Below are 14,978 nucleotides of genomic sequence, written 5' to 3'. Positions count from 1 at the left end.
GTCATTCAGAATTGCTGGTTTCCCAAAATCGCATCATCCGTAGCCGCTCCCGCTCCATGACCTGAGCAAGACACATCCTTGGATAGATAATGAGCACTTGTGTCGTGGCAGAAAGTTGAATGTGTCTGCTGTAAATCTTTGCTCACATCCGTTGCCATGTTTCTGAATGACTTGAGTGAGTTGGTTTGTGTTTATTCGCATAATTATGATTTAATGGAAACAGTGTAATTGTGAAATTGTGTTTTTTCTACATTTCTAGAATTTTGATTAAGTTGTGCGCATGTGTGAAATGGAAACGCAGCTTATTATAAATTAATGTTTCAAATTTACAAGTTGTTCTTAAACCTCTTTTAAAAGCTTGTGGACACAGAAACGGGCAATATTATGTTTTTACATCCTGAGTGCAAATTATTTATTAAGGGAACTTTTATTTTTAGACCCGACAGAGATGAGTTGGAACCAAAAAAATAGAAAAAAAGATAGTTTTCCAGTCCCAAAATCTCAAGTCTCTTTATGTGAAACTGAAGTGTGACTCTAGTTTGAGTCTCAAATCCAAGTCCTCATCTCTGGACTCCCCATTTGTAAAGATGGTTGGAGATGAAAAAAAACATGTTGATCTGATTTAAAAGAGTCAAACTTTTGCTCCAACAAAAGAAAGTATTTGAGGCCACAAATAATAAAAAAGAAGACAAAAAATGGAGTTGAGAACTCACTGTTATTATTTCTTTTTTTCTGTGAAGTTTGTCATGATCCGACCTGCCAGGAGGTTCTGCTATGGATGAAAATCAAGACGCCAGAGCTGATCCAATCTAACACCTCCACCTGGAGCAGCATTCTTTTAACAGACGTGAAAGATGACGGATGTTCAGCTGATTCCTGTTATCATCACATCAATTTTTGTGAGTTTACAGCTTCCACATGCTGCACTTGGGCTGGAGCCGGATTACTATGCAAACTAAATACCTCTGATTCTCTGTTTACTCAGCCAAAAAGCCGCATATTTGTAAAAGAAAAAAACTTTTAGATTAATGAAGTATATTGAAAACTAACCTTTAAGATGACAGAAAAATGCAAAAATGCAGTGGTTTAATTTGAATATCAACCGAGTAAATGAACAAATACGTAACATTTAGTGTTTTACATCGTTGCAGAATTCCATTGTTACTATGCAACTGTTCAGCAAAACAATACACCGTATTTACAGCTTTAAACTGACACTAAATCATGCATATGGTAACATAAATCAAAGTGTTTAAAGAATAGAACTTTACACTCAAATTTAGTCGAGCAGAAATAAAATCAATTTCTTATTAGAGTAATTACCTTTCGTTCTCCAAACAACATTAAAATGTTCGCCCGTTTATGATGCTTTTTCTGGTTTAAATGTATGCTGTAGTTTCATGTGTATCAAAGCAGACTTTCATTGATCTTTAAATCCATTTCATGAGTGGAAAAAGAGCATAAATCCTGGCATACAGTGTTTCTGCTACAGTATGAATTAATTTCAAAGGTCATTGACACAGAAATATCAAATATTTGATTCCTGTCATTGACTGTTCATTTCTATGTATCGTTATCAGTGTTAAGATTAGGCATACAAAGACTGAGATTTTTTTGCTGAAAGATTTATTAAAATCTGTCAATTATTGATCTCAGTTGATAATACCAATAATAACAAAATAATCTGCACTTGGCCTGGTAAAGTATAAATTACTAAATAGAAGTTAAGAATTGGGTTATGGCAATAAAAAAATTAAGTAAAACCTAACAAAGGTGGAGGTGGCATCAGAGGAACAATTGTATAAAATCTTCCCACTCCCTTTCTAGAAATTTGAAAGTACCTATTAATATTTATATATGAAATTATTAATGTATAAATATTCAAATAAATAAAATAGATGTCTGCTTTGCACAAAAAAAATTAAGACAACAAAGAGTGTCACCTTTTCGAGGAAAACAACTTTTGCCAAAGTGAACGATGATCAGAGTCTGTCTGGTAAATCTATCAGCAGGACAGCTCTGATTACCAGATGTGCCCCTGATACATTATAGATGATGAGGCGAGGGAACATAAGGTCATCAAGCTGACTGTCCTTTCTTTGAATCCGTTATTATGTTTTTGTGTTTTTGTTAGTTGCCAGAAATGAAAACGGTGAAGCTTTTACATAATTTTATGTTTGTAAAGACATGGTACTCACTTTTATAGTCTTTAATCTTGGGGGTCCAACAATGAAGTCCAAAAAGAAAACTCTCTCTTTCCAAACTATAGGTGAACGTTTTTGTCTAATCTGAAAGCAGAAAATGATTATCCAAAAACAATACAATCATTTCATAAAAATGCTGAAACTTTACTTCTTAGGAATAAATGAAAGGTCTCTTCTTGTCCTACCCCCTCTCCGTTTCATATGGGTGGGCAGCTGCTTGGATGCAGGGGGGCATTAATGCATCTTCCTGTGGGCTCCTCTGAGACTCCGATCGCACCATGGCTCCATACCATTAAAAAATAATTAAGATAAATGCACTTATAGCTGTGCATCCTGTCTGTTTCAGTAAAGTGGATTCGGGAGGGTGGGGGCACTTAATCCGGACAAAAATATCTTAAGATACTAAAGAAATCTCCGAGTGGATCAAATAGGTGCTGGGTTTTTAAATTACAGAGAACTTTGCCATCATCTAGATGTTAATCAGCTATTTGAACTCATGTGGGAGAACTGGAGCTTCCTATGACACCACTGATTTGAAAGTTTTTTTTTTTTTTTTATTTAACAACCACCGGCTTTCAGGTGATGGATCAAAAAAACCTATCTAATGGGGAATAGTATACCTGGAAAAAAAGATTTGTGCACAAATCTACTGGAGCTGTAGAAATCTTAACTGGCATCAATCGCCATGTCCATCATCTTCTAATGCTTTCATGTTTATACAGACACACAAAAGGAGGAGGCTGCAGAGACCATCCTAACATCCCTCAGACAAAACCTAAGCCGTGATGTCACATTTTGGTGTGTTTTCAAAATACAAAATAAAAATGAAAACAGGTTATTTTAAAGTCAAATTCTTTCCAAGAATGTGAAGATTTGTTTTTCCTCTCAAGTACAAACCTTTTGCTGTGTCATAGCTACAAAATAAGAGCTTCAGATTTTCATCTCCTGATGGTAACAGTCGAAAGAATACAGGCTGAATGATTGGCCTTATTGGCATTGTTTTCACCTCACCAAATCTGGCCCTCTTTGCAAAAAGCTTGGACAGCCCTGAACTAAGGTCTGGTTTGCTTGTGTAATCCTGTAGTGGTTAGTTGGTGAACTGCACCCAATTACAATTGTTTTTAAATGAGTTTCAATCTGGAAGTCAATGTGTTGCCCTTTGTGTGAAAGGGCAGCAATTTTGTAAACAAAGCAGAATTTGCTCCAAAGCCATTTTTCATATACATATTAAACACGACCTTGTTCCTCCTGCAGCCATCTCTCTATGTGACTTCAGTTTTCAAAACAAATGCTTTTTTATGTTCCCTTTGTGTTCATTTCCTGTAAATGAAAATTTGCAAAAAAAACTCTAGGACTGCGTTTTTTCTCTTGTGTGGGTTTGTGCCGACCTTTGATGTTGCAGACGTTTCCTCTTCAACCATTCCTGCTGCAAACCTCCAGATCTTCTATAAAGACAAAATGTTTGCATGTTTCAACAATAATAAGAATAAGAATAATGGATTAGATTTATCTGGACCATCAAGGCGCTTACAATTTGTCCATTATTCATTCAATCCTCATTCATACTTGGGGATTGTAAGCTACAGATGTATCCACAGCTGCCCTGGGGCAGACTGACAGAGGCGTGGCTGCCAGTGTGCGCCTACGGCCGCTCTGACCATCACAGAGACATTCATACACATCCACACACCAGTGGAGCCACACTGGAGGCAGGAAGGGTGAAGTGTCTTGCCCAAGGACACAACGACAGTTAAATGGGGGGAGCGGGGATCGACCCTTCGATTATTGGTCGACCTGCTCTGCCGTTTTTTGCTCGTGTTTTCTTAAATGCATTTTTGGGAGATCAGACTGTTGACGCCTAAAAGTCTAAGAAGATGTTTATCCTGCACAGACATTCTTAGGTTAAAACTGATGTTTGTTGGATCAGCCACACAAACATGTGTGATCATAATTTATCATTTAGTTCTCCATGCCTCTGTTTGGTGCAGTGCGATTCATGTATTGTCCCTCTTTTCCTCTCCCCTCCTGGGGAGTGGGAGTGCTTCCAGACTCCAGTTGGCTCATCCGTGCTCCAGTTCCTGACCGTTTACCTCGCCTTTGCTCCTGCTCCTACACCTGGCTGTGGTTCCTGTCTCCGGCTCGACTCGCGCCTTTGACTGTCCCCACAACCACGGCTGGATGAAGCTCGTCTGCTGGACTTTTATATATGTAGTTGTAGATTTAGATAAGTTAATTCTTCTCTAAGAGTTCTGGTAAATCGCCTGTCCGTCCTGGGGGAGGATCCCTCCTTCATGTGGGCACCCCTGAGGTTTCTTCGTTTTTTCCGGAATCCGTTTTTTTTGGGAGTTTTTCCTTACCGCGAAGGGGGGTCTAAGGGCAGGGATGCCAGTATAGCTTAGTCAGTTTGTTAGTTCATTTTAGTATTTTTCTATTGAACTCTTTGTATTCGTGATCCTTTTGATTTCATGTTTTACTTCGAAGCCCATCGAGACGACTGTTGTTGTGATTTTGGGCTATACAAATAAAATTGAATTGAATTGAATTGAAACAGAGACTCTGCTGCTCATGGCTGAATCATTTTGTCTCCTGGTTCAACACAAAAATGCAAACAGACAAATCTGAGAACTGGCAGGTTCCAGACAGCCTGACCTGACTTTGGTTGAGCTGTGTGGAATTTCAAGGTTTAGTGATCAAGTTGCATTTGAGAGCCAGAAAAGATATTAAAAACCAGCAGCACGGCAGTCAAAGTGCTCGTAGGAGTAGCGTAAAGGTGAGGGGGGGAGGTTTCAAAGCCACAGCCTCTCTTTCACACACATTTAAAACTCAGTGGCAGAGGACTGTTGGAGAAATGATATTTAGGTTTAAATTATGAAAAAAATGTCTCTTGTCCTCGTTACTGAAGCACAACTTCAGCTTCCCATCATGCAGTCTGCTGAAGCTGCTGGGTAATTTGTCAGTTTAGTGAGAAATAAAAGGTGAGGAGGAAAAAAAACTAAAAATTTAGAACAGCCTTGTCAGCCTCACTGGGTAGCAGGTATAAAGTTCAGAAATAGACCATTACATGCAAAGAAATGAGAAGTGAAGTCAAAACATCACATTCTTCCCCAGACAGAAGTTATTTCTGAAAGCATGACTGGCTATTTTTACATGCCAAAAATGTCTTGCTTACAATTTTTTTTGTTCCTGTGCTGCAGCACACCCTCTTTTCTGTTTTTAGTTCCCTGTCGTTCTCAGTCTGAGGCCAAAATGCAGATTTAACAAACAAAAAGGGAAAAAGAACTAAATCATAGATCTTTTTGTCTTCCTTATATTTCGTATTTATTTTTGCCACATTTTTTTAAATGCCTCGTCTGCTAGTACAGAGCTTAAAGTGTGTGAACACGTTGTTGAAAAAAACCAACATAACTGGTGTTAGATGTGTGAACTTGACAAATGACCGATCCCTCACCCTGCTGTCATCAGGCAGAGCAGAAGGTCAGGTTTGGTCTCATCTGTTTGTGTATTGAGGACACTAGACTAAATTGGAGTTTTCAAGTCATAAAGATTCATTTACATTAAAATCATGTTCTTCTTAAAATTTTGATCTCATTTTGATCCCATTTTGATTTTTTTAAAGCATTTTCAAAGCGTTCCCAGTGGTCTTTTAGTAAGTAAGTAAATCTTTATTTATATAGCACTTTTCTCAGAGAGCGACTCACAAAGTGTTTCACAATGTTAAAACAATATAAAATCAGTAGCAAGACCCAATAAAACACACAGGCATAGAAGTATACAAACAGGCAGAAGTGAACACAAGTAAAAGTCAGCTAAAAGCTCTCCTAAATGAAAATGTCTTAACTTGAGCTTTAAAACACTCGACTGAGTCAATCTGGCGCAGAGACAGGGGGAGGTCGTTCCAAAGTCGGCGAGGTCTCCCCTAGTTTTAAAACGAGTCTTTGGAACACATAAAAGATTTTTATCAGTGGACCTCATGGAACATGCAGGAGTGTAGGGAGTTAAAAGGTCAGAAATATAGTTCGGGGTGCAGGGCTCTAAAAACTAAAATCAAAATCTTAAAATCTATTCTAAAGATATCAGGAAGCCAATATAGAGATAAAAGCAGAGGGGTGGTACGAGTGCACTTATTGGTTCCATTTAAAAGCCTTGCAGCAGAGTTCTGGATCAGTTGGAGACGTTTTAAGAGACTTTTTGTTAAAACAAGTAAAAAGATAATTACAATAGTCTAAACGAGAGGAGATAAAAGCATGGATGATCTGCTCATATGGATAACATTGTCTTCAGTTTAGCCACATTCCTCAGGTGATAAAAACAGTTTTTGACCAAGAGCTTCGAGTGAGTCAAGAGACATAGCTTTGTCAAACCAGACACTAAGATTCCTGAGACAGGGCTGGACAGAAGAGCTCAGTTAACCAAGGTGTCTTTTGATGGCAGGAATTTCGTCATCAGAAGCAAAAAATTATTGTCTCTGTCTTATTAGGTTTCAAGAGTAAATGGTTGTCATTTAACCAAACTTTAATGCTGGCCACGCAGTCTAGTAAAAACGATAGATTTGTGTAATCATTTTTTCCAAAGGAGCAATAAAGTTGAATGTCATCAGCGTAAAGATGATACAAAATATTTGAAAATTTGCTGATGATTCTCCCAAGGGGAATCATGTAGAGAGTGAATAGAATGGGTCCCAATACAGAACCTTGGGGAACTCCACAAGACAGGATTTTTGCTTCTAAATATGGTCAACACAGAGCTTATAAGATCTACCACTGAAATAGGAAACAAACCAGTTTAGGACTGAACCAGATACACCGTAGTCGTTATGGAGACGTTCGATCATGATTTCATGGTTTACAGTATCAAATCCAGATTTAATTCAATATTATTTAATTAATTTTTAATTATGATTATACTTTTTTTAGCCATAATAAAAAAATTAATAAAAAAAAAAGTCATTTTCTGGGACATATTTTGTGCAGAGCGGCAAGAGTTCAAAAGAAATTCACCTGAGTTGTGAGCATAACTAAGGTATCCGTTTACAATCTCTCCCCCTAGCTTATAGCCCCTCACACCCCCAACCTAACATTAGGTTGCAACAAAAATGGAGAGCAACATCAGAGCTATCCAGCTTTGAGCCAGACGTCAGCTCGGACGAGGAAAACGAAGATGTATTTGGATCCAAGTGTATTTGGATGAAAGTGAATGCATCGGAATGGAGAGGAGCAGGAAGCTTGTGGCCCTTTCAGCATATTTAACATCACAAAAACAGCTCTTTTTCCACATGCATTTTTTCTTTTTCTTTTCATGCATTTATCTGCTCCTAATTCACAATGATGAAATACTCTAACGTAAATCTAACGTTGAGCTTAATTTTCTTAATATGTCCTCCATCATGAGAAAAATACCAAATGAACCTGTTAAAAAGACCAAAAAACATAACTTTCACGATCTACAGGCCACAATCATCAATATTGCAAGAAATATTTCAATTGACTGACAAAAAATGTAAAAAAGAAATGTACAAGATTATTTAATTTTGAGTTTTACCAGTCAGAGTCACTATTATTTTCAGTGTGACTTATGAGTATTATTTTTAATTTAATGAATTTTCTGACTGCAAATAAAAAAATGGAAGTGTTGCAGAGAAAGGACAGAAACCAAACAATGTCAGGTTTATAAAGAGGAGTTGTCCTTGGAGGAAGAAAATGAATTTTGGACAAAGCAGAAGCCATATAAGTGAAACATTTACATCAGGGCTGCTCGTTCCTGATCCTTGAGATCTACCTCCCTGTCTGTTTTCCAGCTATCTCTGCACTGCTTCTTCTGATTACCTGGACCAGATGAGTTCATTCAATCAGAATCCAGAGACATCTGATTAAGCTAATCAGCAGCTAGCAGGGCTTAGAGATCTGAAAAACAGTCAGGGTGGTAGATCTTGAGGACCAGGAATGAGCAGCTTTGATTTACATCCAGCGTTATAATTTGATCTTTCAGCAAGATGAGGTGCTAGTGGAGAAACCTGTGGACAGAAGTCATAGAACAAAAGCTGAACCAGCTCCAGATTTTATTATCGAGCATCATCCAGCATCATCTAGTAAAATGTTCTGAACTGCAGCAATACTCTGCTTTAATGTCAGCATTATTTTCTGATCTCCTGATTTTTGGAAAAATGAAGGGTTTCTTTAATGAGAAATCTTCTTGGAGAAGAGGTGAAATGTCCTCAATAATAATTTTTCCTTTTAAATTTTTCAATCCACGTAGACAGAGATTATGTGGATCACAGAAAAAAAGTCATCACATCTCAATGTGATTAAGCTGCAAAACAACTATAATTCTCAGCAAAAAAGGGGGGTTTATGCAGATGAAATGCACAACAGTTTTCTTTCTTGCATGTAATCCTTGAGACTTTGGAATTTGACATGATATAAAGAGGAGCTAATCTCCTGGAGGACATCAGAGGGGAGAAAGATGAGGCAAACTGAAAGGGGGGAGGTGAAGTCTGGAGCAAACATGTGTCTGAGAAACAAGTGTGATTCACACGCTACTCATCCCCATACAGCTCTGTTCTACACCCAGCCTCAGGCACTTCTCTGAGAGAGGGCTTTGTGGGGAGCCTCCTGAATGCTGTATATGAAACTGGCAAAAACAAATGCCCATTTCACTTCCATCCCCCTGGTATGTCCTGACTAACAAGGAGTTTCAACATATGTTAATGTACTCATGTGTTTTTGCCTCAGATAACTCCCTCCAGCTGAGACACGGGTCACAGACAAATCTGCCCTGGAGGCAGGAACACCAGCAAAACAACGATATGCAGGATTTCACCTTTCACTAATTCGTTTCTGTTTCACTGTCAACACAACAGAAGAAAGTTTCTTACTTCTGGCGTTGCATGGACCAAACAATGAGCAAGTGTGCTGCTACTGTAACCCGCAGAGGGGCCAACAGTTAACTCCACATCGACCCCGTCACCCACAAGGCTTCACTTTGATGTAGACGGGTCATTGTACAACAACAGACAGAAACATCTTCTATTTTGATTTTTTGGGGTTTTTTCCTATTTCCACCTTTTCATCATAAAAACAATTTTTAAAGATCTTTCAATAATAAAGTTAAACACGTCCTTGACTGTAATTCACTGTGATAACCAAATATAAATGCAGTATTAAGAAATGCTACTTACATTTTTGGATTGGAGGGCTACATGTTTTTTTTGTCAATCTGAAATGTATGCACAAAGTCTATGTCTGTATAGATGTATCAGACCTTGACACAAACCTCTTAGCTGGTGGCTGACATGGGTCTCTGATGATTCTTTGGCAATCCCAGCTTGTGATTTTTTCTTTAACCATTGTTATAACGAGATAACTCCCTCTAAGAAAGGAGAACAAATGCAGCACTTCCTCAAACACGACAACATCCTCCTGAGACAGCTGATGAATCTCGCAGATGTCTCATTTGTATTTATCATGAAAACTATGCAAAGGTTCACGTTTGTGTTTATGTATTCAAGCAGCAGAGGAGCTTAAAATCAGGATCAATGGGTCAATAGTGCACAGACTGTATTAGTGTGTTGAGGAGCCAGGATGACAGTCTAATCACAGACTGAGCCGCTGGTATGTCAGACATGTCTGCCTGATTGCAAAGATCTATCGGCCTTGACTGTGGATGCTAAAGATGCTTTGCACCCAAAAACATTTCTTCTCATTAGTTGCCATTATGATGTCTATTCACGATAATTAGTGCCCATTTATATTAGTTACTGCTGGGAATTTACCAGTTAATGCGAATCAAAAACAAAAACAGGAAAACAAGTGAAGAATTTAAAAAAACAAAATTTCAGGTTTCAATTCCATAAAACTGTTACAAAACTAAAAATTGTTGGGAATTTTTCATGTTACACAAAATTTAATCTAATGTATTTGATGACGGGATTAAATATAAAATTATTTAACCAATCTGAAACCTTTAAAATTAGCATACATTTCCTTCACAAATGATTTCAAATGTGGAAAATTAAGTATTTCGAATAAATATGAAGCTTTTTCTACTTTAAAAAAAAATCTAGATGAATTTATGGGGGAAGATAAAAGCACTTCAGAATGTCAGTTTCAAGTTGTGGCCAGCAGCTTTAAATTCCTTAGCTTTGTTTTTTACAAGCTGTGTTTATGTAGCTGGTGACAGTAAATACTAGAGCTTTAATGAGCTGTCACTCTACCCTGACATGTAAAGGATGTCAGGAATCCAAGCTCAAGAAAATGCATTTTAGTGGTAACATTTTATTAAATGTGAAAAATATCATTTAGTTTGTGTTGACTGTGACAGTAAAGCAGATTTTGTTTTTTGCCTCTTTTGACGTTAAGCCCACATCGTTAAACAACATAAAAGGCAAATCTGTGGAAACTTCAAAAACCAGAACTCAACAGTTGCCTAATTAGAATGCCTAATAAACTCAACATTTCGTCTCTTCGTGTGCCTTTATTGTAAGTTACCTGTTGAGGCTTCCTGAATTCCTGCTGTGAGAGGAACTCACAGCACTTCTGCAGGTCCTGACTCACAACTCAACAAAGTGGCATTCTTCCAGCAGCCAAAATAGAAGCACACAAATTGGGAATGCACTAACTGCAGATATTCAAATGAAACTTCACTTGTCACATCTTTAATTGAGCAGTTGTGAAATAAAACAAAACAAATATTATAGACTATTATTAAATTAGAAATTATAATAAGAACTTGATCATAAAAACTTGCCAGGGGCCAAATAAAAGTTGTTGTTTTTTTTTACAAGACCTGGATCTTTACTTTTGGAATTTTTAAGTAAAAGGTTAAAACTTTTACATCTTAAAATGTCTCCATAGCAACTGTACTGCTATTTTCTTTTACAGAATATTGGCTCATTTTGCAAAAAAATTATACAGCCCTCATTGTAGTAAGTTATACAGATAATAACACACTAAAGGGCCGCATCAGTGGGCTTTACTTACTGCAAGCCAGCATGGAGAAATCAGCTGAGTGACAGCTTCCTGAACAGCCGCTTTCAGCTGTTCGATTTGCCCACATGGCAGATGGCTTACTGCCACTAGAATGAAGAAAGTGCAAAAAAAAAATGATTTCAGTCGGCTGCAGTAAACTAAACATAATGGTATTTGTATGATTAAAAATGAAAGGATTAGTATCAAGAGAACAAAAGTACTGTAGTAATTGAAAATAGAAAAAAACTAAGTAACACTGCCTTACAAAATGAAGTAGAGCTCTATACTCTTTCTGGGGGGAAAATAAAAGGACCATAGTTCCTGTCACGTTTCTCTGTGCTGCCAGACCTCCAGCAGCCACTACCTTCCCTCCTCATCAGTCTGATTGCACTCACCTGGTCTGAACTTCGTATGTGCATCTGCTACATTCTGCTTTTTTTTCTCTCTTATTAAAAACCAGATTCTTTTATTTCCTTCTTTTCCTAGAACCTTTTTCTGGTTTTGTCTGTAGATTTAGAAAAGGATTCTATCTGTGTTTTTGGATCTGGATAACCTCTTTGGATTGTTTTTGTTGGGTTTCCCTCTAACCATCACCTTGCTCACAGTATTTCCTCAACCAGCCCTTTTTCCAGTAAAAAAAACATTTACTCCTCCTGTGCACTTGAGAGACTGTCTTCACTGGTTCCTCCTCCACATCATCTGAGCTTCTACGGTAAAACTGCCTCAGAAGGCCGTCAGCATCGGCTAAAGTTACATTTTTGATAGTTTTTTTTTTTTTTTTTGCTACACTAACATTTACTCAAAACTTGGGGGTCAAGTGAGGGGCTATGCTTTTTGTTGGGGGGTGCAGCTGCCCCTCTTGCCCCCTGTAGCTATGCCCTTGTTGCAGATACAAACGTGTTGTTTCAATCTGGACCCAAAATAGGTTCCGTCTCATGTAGCTTGACACCATCTTGACCCAGAACGCAGTCAAAGCTTGCACCACTTTTTTTTCTGAAAGCACTTTTTGAGGTACAACAGAGGTGAAAATATTTAATCCACAGGTCCAGAAAAGTGTAGTTGCCACAGCATTAACAAACAGGAAAATGGGGTCATTGAGGTACAAACCAATGAATGAGATCCAAGATGGCCATCTTGATAGTATAAAATAAACCTTCAATCGAGTCAGGATCAAACCCTGAGTCTGTCAATTTTGACCTAAAAATATTCCATTATACAAAGTAAGAATAACATCCTCTACAACCATGTGGATCAGAAACTGCAAACGCAAATGTTGTAAAAATTATCACACATTGCCAGGTACGAAGGTCAGTCTGGTGTGGCAAGCAGCTTTGCAATCATTACAGCTCACACCTGAGGAATTATTTTGTTTGCACGCATAAAACACACCACCTTTTCCTTTTTTCAATGGAAAAAAAATAATTAATTTCTTTTACCTTTCTCCCAATATCTTGTTATAATAATTATATGTTTAATGTGTAAAAATGTGTGCATAAAATTCTGAAAGATTGGAATTGGGAAATAATATGATTTTCTTCTGCCCACTGAGCAGTATTTAATTTTGTGTTTGCAAATAATAGGATATCAATCAAATAATCAATGAATTATTTAACATCAGCAGAATCTAGAAGTTTTTTTCCGTCTTTGTTTTGTATGAGCTCAACCTTTGCTATGATTTGCTGCTTTATAAATAAATGTATTGAAGTTCAATATCTTGTTAATTTTAAATTTGAACTAATCATAAAATGTTACTACTGATTTCTGACTCAACATTAATCCATAAAATGTATTATCACAGCAGGATGCCCTTTCATCCATTAGGTGAGACAATGTTGAAAGATAAAACAATAAAGATGTGTGTTCGGTTGCTACTGACACATAAAATTTCTATAAAAGCTATAAAAGAAAGATAAATGTTTCATATCATGCACGTTTTATAAGAAAGCTGTCTTGTATGCAGTCGGTAGTTTCAGTAATCAGGGAAAGATCTGGGGTATAGGGTCTCGCACATAATTTAAAATTCCCATAATCTCTATCAACAACATGGAAAATCTTTGCGCTTCATAATCAGAGGGCGAGCCTGCAGGGACAGGTAAGGGAATGCAGCCATGAGGGAACATAGGAATCGCATCATGTGAGACAGTAAAGGTGTTGGAGTTTACACAGCCTCAACCTGTGTGTATGTGTGTGCTTTTTTACTCTGTCCATATTTGTGTATGTGAGGCGTGGCTCCGCTTTATCTCTGCATTCCTATCCACCTGGCTGCCATGGCGACCAAGAGTACACAAGGCTCTAAATGCGACACCCTTTTTTCTCCTTCCAACCCACACAGACTGCAATTAATTGAACAGTGCCTGGCTTTTAGAGGCATATGGTTACAGGGGGGGTCCTTATGAGTGTTCAGGTTTTAAGGGGGACGTCCCAAAGAGAAGAAAGCCGGTCCTGAGGGAGCCTTTTCCCTACAGGTTTTGATAGTATTTCTGACAGACAGGCTGCAACCAGAGCCTCCTCATTTACTTATTTCCAAACCCACCCCTGAAAATGCTTAAGTTTCACTCGGGTGTTTCTGTCTCAAAGCGAAGGAGAAGTGCTGAGAAAGCTTTGAGTTTCAAATGAAATGTCGGAGGTCTCCGGTGACCGACTAAAGACCAGCATTCTTCACGCAGAGGCCAGAGGAAGACCTTTTGGTGCTGCGACAGGAAATCCTTTACAGGGTCACCCAGTGGAAATGGGAAGTGACAGGCAGAAACCCGAGCAGCACAATACCTGGTTTGTCGCTCAACCCAAACAAACAGAGAAAGGGCAAAAAACTGTGAACTGCTCTCTTTGGAAGAAAGACGACAATGAGTATTTTTGCACCCTGCTTGGCCATAAAAAAGAAACCAATTCAGTATTGATACTCAAAATGCCAGAGCTGTATTTGTATGCTTTCATATCAAATGAAAAAGTATACCTGACAGAACACGCAAGATGCTCAAAGACCAAAGGGACTTTCCTATTTGGGCACTTACTTTGTTTAAGTTGCAGTGATGGAGAGAATGTGGGTCTACCAATTGAAAAAAAGCCACAAAGTTTCACATCTTCACTTGGTTTTTTTTCACTTTCCCTTTGCAGTTTGAAAATGAGAGCTGCGCACTCTTAGAAATAAGTTAAAAATTCTTACCCCACTGACATATTTTTTTAAATAGGCACAAAAATCTGCCAATGAGTTAAAAAAATGCTTTTACCAAGATTTCTGTTTTTAAGGAAAAACCTTTGGCCACTAAGACATGTTTTATTAAACTTGCTTTTGAAAAACTTTCTTGATTATTTTTTTTTTTGCAAGACAGAAAATATGTTTTTCTTTGAAACAAGGGTCTTTTTACTGTAAGAGTCAGTTTTTGCCGCGTGGGCGTATGCTGTTCTTCAGTAGAGTGGTGCTTTGCACCCACTGTGCATGTCACCCAGGATGGTTTCAAACCAGGATGGTCTGGAGTTTCAAAATGAATCAACAGGGGTTACTGTAAAAATGTCTCATTTTTTTATTTGGTTTGGTTTGTTTTGGTTTACACATGTGATGCTCTAAAGAGAAAACAAAATAAATTCATAGTTACGGCAGGAGGCGATGTTACCTAAAACAAGCTCAGATCAGCAGGGACGAGAGCCACAAAGAAGAAAACTGTTTTTTACCGCTCGCCCACAAACTATTGTTCATTGTTGAGCACCTGCTCCCCAACTTAACTATAAAACATTTGGGAGTCACACTTAAACAGTTTTGCTGTTGTTTCTTTGCTGCTTGTAACTCGCATTGATCCACAAGTGAAGTTGACCT

At 37.9% G+C, this 14,978-nt stretch overlaps 1 long non-coding RNA gene across 1 annotated transcript in view; it reads right to left on the bottom strand.

Annotated features, from left to right (window-relative positions):
• LOC105355213 overlaps positions 1-14,978 on the bottom strand; it is a 52,435-nt gene that overhangs the window by 11,763 nt on the left and 25,694 nt on the right. Inside the window, exons 2-3 of the long non-coding RNA XR_909687.3 lie at positions 2,390-3,649; positions 2,199-2,288 (exon numbers count right to left, since the gene is read on the bottom strand). This is a non-coding gene — a long non-coding RNA (uncharacterized LOC105355213). The remainder of the gene's footprint in view (positions 1-2,198; positions 2,289-2,389; positions 3,650-14,978) is intronic.

The sequence above is a fragment of the Oryzias latipes genome, chromosome 12 (genome assembly GCF_002234675.1).
Source record: "Oryzias latipes chromosome 12, ASM223467v1".
Taxonomy (NCBI): Eukaryota; Metazoa; Chordata; class Actinopteri; order Beloniformes; family Adrianichthyidae; genus Oryzias; species Oryzias latipes.
Note: the sequence above shows the minus strand (reverse complement) of the source record. Positions and strands in the feature narration are given on the sequence as shown.